The sequence below is a fragment of the Sturnus vulgaris genome, chromosome Z, assembly GCF_052056855.1.
Source record: "Sturnus vulgaris isolate bStuVul1 chromosome Z, bStuVul1.hap1, whole genome shotgun sequence".
Taxonomy (NCBI): domain Eukaryota; kingdom Metazoa; phylum Chordata; class Aves; order Passeriformes; family Sturnidae; genus Sturnus; species Sturnus vulgaris.
The window spans coordinates 54,129,600-54,136,545 of NC_142283.1; positions in this window are offsets into that span (position 1 = coordinate 54,129,600).

Sequence of the window (6,946 nt, forward strand, 5' to 3'; positions counted from 1 at the left end):
CAGGGACCTCAATTAGGTGTTTGCAGCAGCATATTTTGGAAGAAAAGCTATTAATTACAGATCAAAACAAGCAGGAGGAAGGAGCCATCAATTCTTCAAAAAGAAGAACAAGAAAAAAAAGAGGATTTATAAGTAAAACAGGCTGTGCTCTGTTCTCATTCTTATGCTGTATTTAGCATAAAAATATGCAAAACAGCTGGTGGAATTTATTCTTTTCTGGAAGTACCCACGGAAAATGCATTAATTGTTTCCTGTTTTGTATTTTTACTCCTATGTGGAATGTATAACAGAATGTGTAAGAGACCTATATGAAAATTCCACAGTAATACTACAAAACAAATACCCATGCAGTCTGATGAAAATTAATTAATTTTCATCAGGAGATCAAAAGTGCAGCACTAAAAAATATCAATTTACTTAGATTTGACCTGTGACATTGACAGTGCCTAGTTTGCTTATGTTTTTTGTTTGGCTAATATTGGTTTTGAGTGTAAAAGCTTTTTGTGAGGATAATTATGAGTAAGTTTACTAAAACTTGATTTTCTAAAATCTCTGTACTCATTCTCAGCACCCATTGTATGAGTGACTTTAAAGATGATACAAGTCTACTTACTTACAAGCAAATTAAACCTCTAGTAAGTTTTGAAGCAACAAAAAAATTAGAAATCATTTTCAGAGTGCTATCGCTCATTTGTAAAAAAGCACCAAGTAAAATATTCAAGTTGTGTGTTACATCTAGAAATACTTTAAGTTATATGAAATGCTATTCTAGTTTGAAAATTGAATGCAAAGGAAAACTATATGTTTTCATAGTTGCTAGCCATACTGAGTTCAATAATGTTGACTACTGTTCTTATATACATAAGCTCTTAGAGTGCTTGGTTGTGAAATCCTGCCACAGCACACTAACCACATTTAATAGGCTATCCTTGTGAGGCTTCATTAAGTTTTTTTTTAATTGATTCTTCTCCATTCAACCCCTGCCTTCCCGTAGCAGAACTCTGAAAGAAAAAGCAAAGGCAAAGAATATTTTCCAAAAGGGGAAAAAAAAGCCTTATTCAATAGCAGGAGAAAACTTTCAGAGTATTTTTAAGGCCTTAAAAAAGTACAGGTTTTAAACTAGGACACATTAGTTCCTGTGGATAGTGGGACATTCTGCCAACACATAAGGCCTGACTCTATTCTATGCCACTGCTTCAAAGTCTCCCAGATGCAAATATTTACTTCTGTACCACATGGATGAATAGTAGGGAAGGGGCAGTTCTGGACATTTTTTTCTCATTTAAAACAACTCCCTACTAATTTTACAGCATAAGGTAAAAATAAAAGATTGTACTTCACTAGACAGTGAAATCTTTCATTCTGTGAAGACAGTGGTTTGAGATGTTATACTTAAAAAAAAAGAAAGAAAGAAAGCCTCTTCCTTAGCGAAGTACACTACACTGGATTTGGCTGCCCATTTTATGTTTGCTTGCACAGCTGCAAATCAAGATGAAAAGACAATTCAAATTTGAAATAATGTTTTTTTAAACAAATCCAGTAATACCATGGAGGACTGATTTCCTGGCTTTATTCCAATGATACTTTTCTGACATACATTGGCCGAGTGTTGTGCTTACACTTTCGATTTCATAAAACTCTTTATTAAATACTAAAAAGCTGTCAATAGTTTTTACTACAGAATTAAACCAAAACCATATTGGAATTTATTAAGTTTACTTAGTTCAGCTAGTGCTGTAAGCCATAGAATAGTATATTTTTATTAGAAGTATTTTGTTCTTTCATCCATTTATAGGTAAGCATAGAACATATCTTAATACAGCATCTGAAAACAGAGGTTCCTAATAGACCTACTGGTGTTGTATAAAATCAGTTTGCAGCTGTGCATCACTATATGTGAGTCATATGAGAAGGGAACATTGTCCTTCCAGCTCTTTTTTTAAGTTGAAATTTATCTTGCACTAACATTCAAACTTGAACTGCACGAAACTCGGTTTTATTTCTGAGAGTAAATTTGATATAGAGAAAGAACTCTTTTTTCTGTGTTCATTTTCACTGTATTACAGTAAGCTCACTTAGGTTCACTGGTTTTACTTTTTAAAATATTCTTATCGACGTTCCAGGTTATTGAACAAAACCTACATCATGTTCATGAATGTAACACATCAAAAGATCTTTGAGCAGTATGCAGCATTTCATGCTTTAAACATTCAGCATCTGTTTCCACGTACTTCCCTGTGTGAGGATAATCCTCACCACAGAAGTCTGTTAAATACTGCAATTTTCTCTCAATGGACTCGGCAATTTAGTTCATTTTGAGACATGAACCTAGAGTCATCTTGCATACCCTTTGTAAGTGTTCTGGGATTTCTCTATGCCTGTAGAAGTCTAACAGAACATATTTGTAAATACCCCCCAGCGTAACATGATATAAAACTAAAAATGATAGGATATGTGTCCTATCACCTTTTCTGTAGCTCTGTGAGAAGTGCAGCTACATAAATATCTATTCTTCATTTGTGTACCTAACAAATGAAGAAATCTATAGAGTTATAGAACAGATTTTAATGAGCTCTCTCTCAATGTAATGTCATCCACAAGCACATAGTGACTTTTTTAGAATATGTTTCTGTGTGGTTCAGTGTATGCCTCATTGTGTACAAATGAGCTAGAAAATCAGAAATCAGAAATGCAGATATCATTTTAATACCAAAAACACAACTGCAAAAACAATAAAACAAAACAATATCAGCCTTTAGCCTACCAGACACTGTTGGAAGGCTGGTTTGAATTAAAAGCCCCAGGAAAACAGACACTCTTCTGAGGAAGTTACATGCTGCTCAAAATAATTAAGAAACAGTTGTAGTTTCAGAGATTTTTCTCAAAGTCAATGGTCATTTGTAGATATTTAAAGATAGTTTATGACATTATGGAAAATGATCCCTAAAACTGTGAAAATTGTAAATGGCTGAAGCTTCCTGGGTGAGGCCATGAAACCACTGAAGGTAGCGTCAGACAATGATTGGCTTGTTATTTCTAGTAGCATTTAATAGAGCAGGTGAGAGTCTTCTAGTAGAAGCTTGCACAATAAAAGACTGCTTTTTTTTTAAACCCTAGTTATTTAATGTGGGGTGCTGCCTCTGAATTATAAAAGAAATTATCACTCCACCCTGCACAAGCAGTGGAATGAGATTTCTGATGCAATGTCACGTAGTTGGTTATTTATCCTTCCTAAATTTATTCTGTATGAAGATTGGTGATTTGAAGCCTGTATGAGAAGGAAACAAATCCAGGAACATCTGAATCTAAATATTAGGCAGCGGTAGCTCAGTTCTCTAGAGTCTGGCAAGTTTCCCTTGCCAATAATGAAGGGAGTACGTGAAATCTGAATTCAGCTCAGAGATTTGTTGTATCTCGTGTATCTGTGAAGAAATCCCAATCTTTAGCATTCCTTCAATGTGGAAGGGGAAGCAGACATTTGTTTTCAGAGTTATGGGTAGTCTTCTATGCTGAGATGATACAGCTAACACTACAGAAGTCCTCAATTGTACATTAATCAAACACTCATAAAAGCATTAATAAAAGAGGATGTTACCAGAAAGTATGTATTATGGCTGAGTTCAGGAAATAGCACAGAACTGAACATGGTACTTCCTTTAAAATAAATCATTATCACACAAAATCCCAACTGAAAAAAAATTCCCGTGCTAATATATAAGTACATCTTGAGAGGAGGAACATGGATTCAGTTTTGCTAGAATAGAGTTGGAATTTCCCAAGAATTCAAAGAGAATAGTGCTTTCTTCCCAAGATCTGTTAGGAATACAGGGCTTGGTCAGGTAAGCCAGTAGATCAAAGAGCAGCCATGGTCTTTATATGGAAAACAACATAAGAGAAAAAGGCCAGCCTTCACTCACAACATTCAACTATAATACTGGATTTCAGAAAATCTCAGAAATTCTCCCAGGAACACTGATTCTAGGACATGTAGGTGTCACATTCCATCTGCTCTTGAAATGGTGAGCTGAGAAATAAGGACAAATGACTCTACAGCTCAGTGCTTTGAGCCAACTTTAGAAAAGGGCTAAATAATTCACTTTAATTGTCACCTGAATGAAACTCTTAGCAGGTCTATCTAACTATAAATAACAGAAAGCAAGCAGTATCAAGATGCACAGGAAGTCTGTATTCTATTCTTCTCAATAGGTAGCTAAATTACTTTCACTGTCACTTCTACCAGATCTCTACACTTTGGAAAAAGACCAGAAGTTGATTCCTCTCTCACATAGTCAAAGTATGGAAATAAAACAAAAAAGAGAACTAATCTGTGGCTCTCAGTGTAAACAGGTATCCCAGAGTAAATGAGAGCTACTAAGAATTCACCATTTCTCTTTAATTCATCTCATCATCTTTTCCAGTTCAGCTGACTTTTGATGAACGATGCACTGAATTCTAAGTCAATCATAAAATTAAAAATCAAGCTAAAACAAGCCTGTAGACAGCCACACGGGAAAGCAAAATAGGGAGTAGGCAGCGGGAGGCAGAGAAACACCTGTGGCTCTGCTGCCTCCATTGCTGTGCCATAGTCCAGGTAATGGATGGTAACTCATAAAAACTCTAGATGCTGTCACCACCCTTCCCAGTTTCAGCATGGCAGCAGGAGTAACTGGCAACCAGTTCCAGGCTATCTTTAGATCTCCGTCTTTGGCGACCCTTTTGGGCAGCAAAATTCAGTTATGCCTACACATCAGCTGCTGGCAAAGAAAGGCTATTTTTTTCATGATTAAATGGTGGGATATAGCTAGAGCAAAGTATCAACATTGTATTATTGTTACTGAGTACAGCCTTCAGTGCATTTTCATTGATGAAAAGCTGTATAAAGACCAGTGACCAATTTAAGATGTCACGGGAGGTTTTGAGTATGCAAATGTATTAACTGCAAATCTGACTTGATTTCTATTTACTTCAGACACAACCAGTAGCCCCTGGCACAACTTCCATCAGAACTGGGGAGTCTGGACCAGCTCTTGAGATAGAGCACCAGACTTCTTCCAAATCTGTCTTTTAGAAAACACTGCAATTCACAGGTGCAGCCCATACTCAACATGGAAGACTCAGGACACATTTACAGGAGGTGCTGGAGCATGTTACTCCTCAGGGAAGGGCATCCAGAACTGGCCTCAGAATTGGAAAGCAACATCAGTATGGCAGTCAAGGGACTGCAGAAAGGCAGACCTTGTGCCTAAAAGGTTGCTCCTCAGTGTAAGCAGTTTGAGAGTTGTTGAAACTGGCCTAAAAGACAGACAGGAGCTGTGCTACACCTGGTTAACTTGTGTCTCTGTGTCCTATGCTCTGTCTATCTGTGCTCCATCACACAGCACACCCATGTCACATGACACCACAGCCCTCCAGATTTCTCCCCCAGCTGCACAAAAACAGGCAGCATCTACACACAGTGTGGGGCTGGGAGACACAAGGATCCCCAGGGGTGGTTAAGTTTTATGGTGATTTTGTAGGCCCATCTAAGGTACTCCTGGCATCAGAAAACATGTTGGAATTTGGCTGGGCCTCGTCCCTGTTCTCAGGGATGCTCTGGTCTTAGGGATTCCCAGTCACGATGCTTAGAACCATGAGTGTGTTCAAGGATACCCAAGTTGCAGCAAGAGCCTCGACCTCTGCTGGGTTCACACATCTGCTCTGCTCTGCAAAGACTCTTCCTGGAACTGCTTACCTTGGCTGCTTCAGCAAACATTAGTGATGGGACCACAGTGAAACAACGGACCAAGAGAATAGAATTACCTCTGTAATCAAGTGTAATATTACCACATTTATGAGGACCTTCCCTGTTCATGAGCCCTTACCCAACCCCCCTCTAGCGAACCAGCACTTGCCAATGGCCTTTCACACAACCACGCATCTGCACAGAGCTGGTGCCATCCCATGCTCCCTAGTATCAAGGGCATTTAATCAAGGTTGTGGCACATTCTCATTTCTGCTGCGTCCCAGGGAAACCATACCTGAGAAGAGGGGTGCCAGGCAGTAAAGGCAGAAAGGGAAGAGGATGGTTGATGGCAAATTCAAAATGAGTCAGCAGTGGCCTGGCAGCCAGGAGGGCCAACTGTGTCCTGGGGGACATCGGGCACAGCATCACCAGCCAGGCAAGGGAGGGGATTGTCCCGCTCTGCTCTGCACTGAGACAGCCTCACCTCGAGTGCTGGGGACAGTTCTGGCTGCCACAGTGTAAGAAAGATATAAAACTATTGGGGAGTGTCCAAAGGAGGATTACAAGGATGCTGAAGGGCCTTGAGGGGAAGCTGTATGTGGAGAGACTGAGGTCACTTGGTCTGTTCAGCCTGGAGGAGACTGAGAGGAGACCTCACTGCAGACTACATCCTCTCCTTGTGAGGAGGGGCAGGCATCTCTTCTCTGTGGTGACAGTGACAGAACCTGAGGGAATGGCCTGAATTTGTGTCAGGGAAGGTTTAGGTTGGATATCAGGAAAAGGTTCTCCACCCAGAGGGTGGCTGAGCACTGAACAGACTCCCCAGGGCAGTAGATCCAGCACCAAGTTTGATGGAGGCATTTAAGGAGGCATTTGGACAATGCTCTCAGATATACGGTGTGATTCTAGGGGTTATCTATGCAGCACCAGGAGTTGGACTTGATGATCCTTTTGAGTCCCTTCCAACTCAGCACATTCTATGAACAGAATTCTCTTTCTCAGCCTTCCCTTCTAAGAGATGGTCCAGTCCCTCAGTCACCTCTCTTGCTCTCTGTTGGACCTGCTCCAGTAGCTCCATGTCTTTCTTGTCCCAAGGAGCCCAGAACTGGACACAGCACTCCAGGTAAGGCTTTATCAGGGCTGCGCAGATGGAAAGGATCATCTCCTTCCACCTCCTGGGAATACTGTTCCTAATGCCTCCCAGGATACCACTGCCCAGAACGG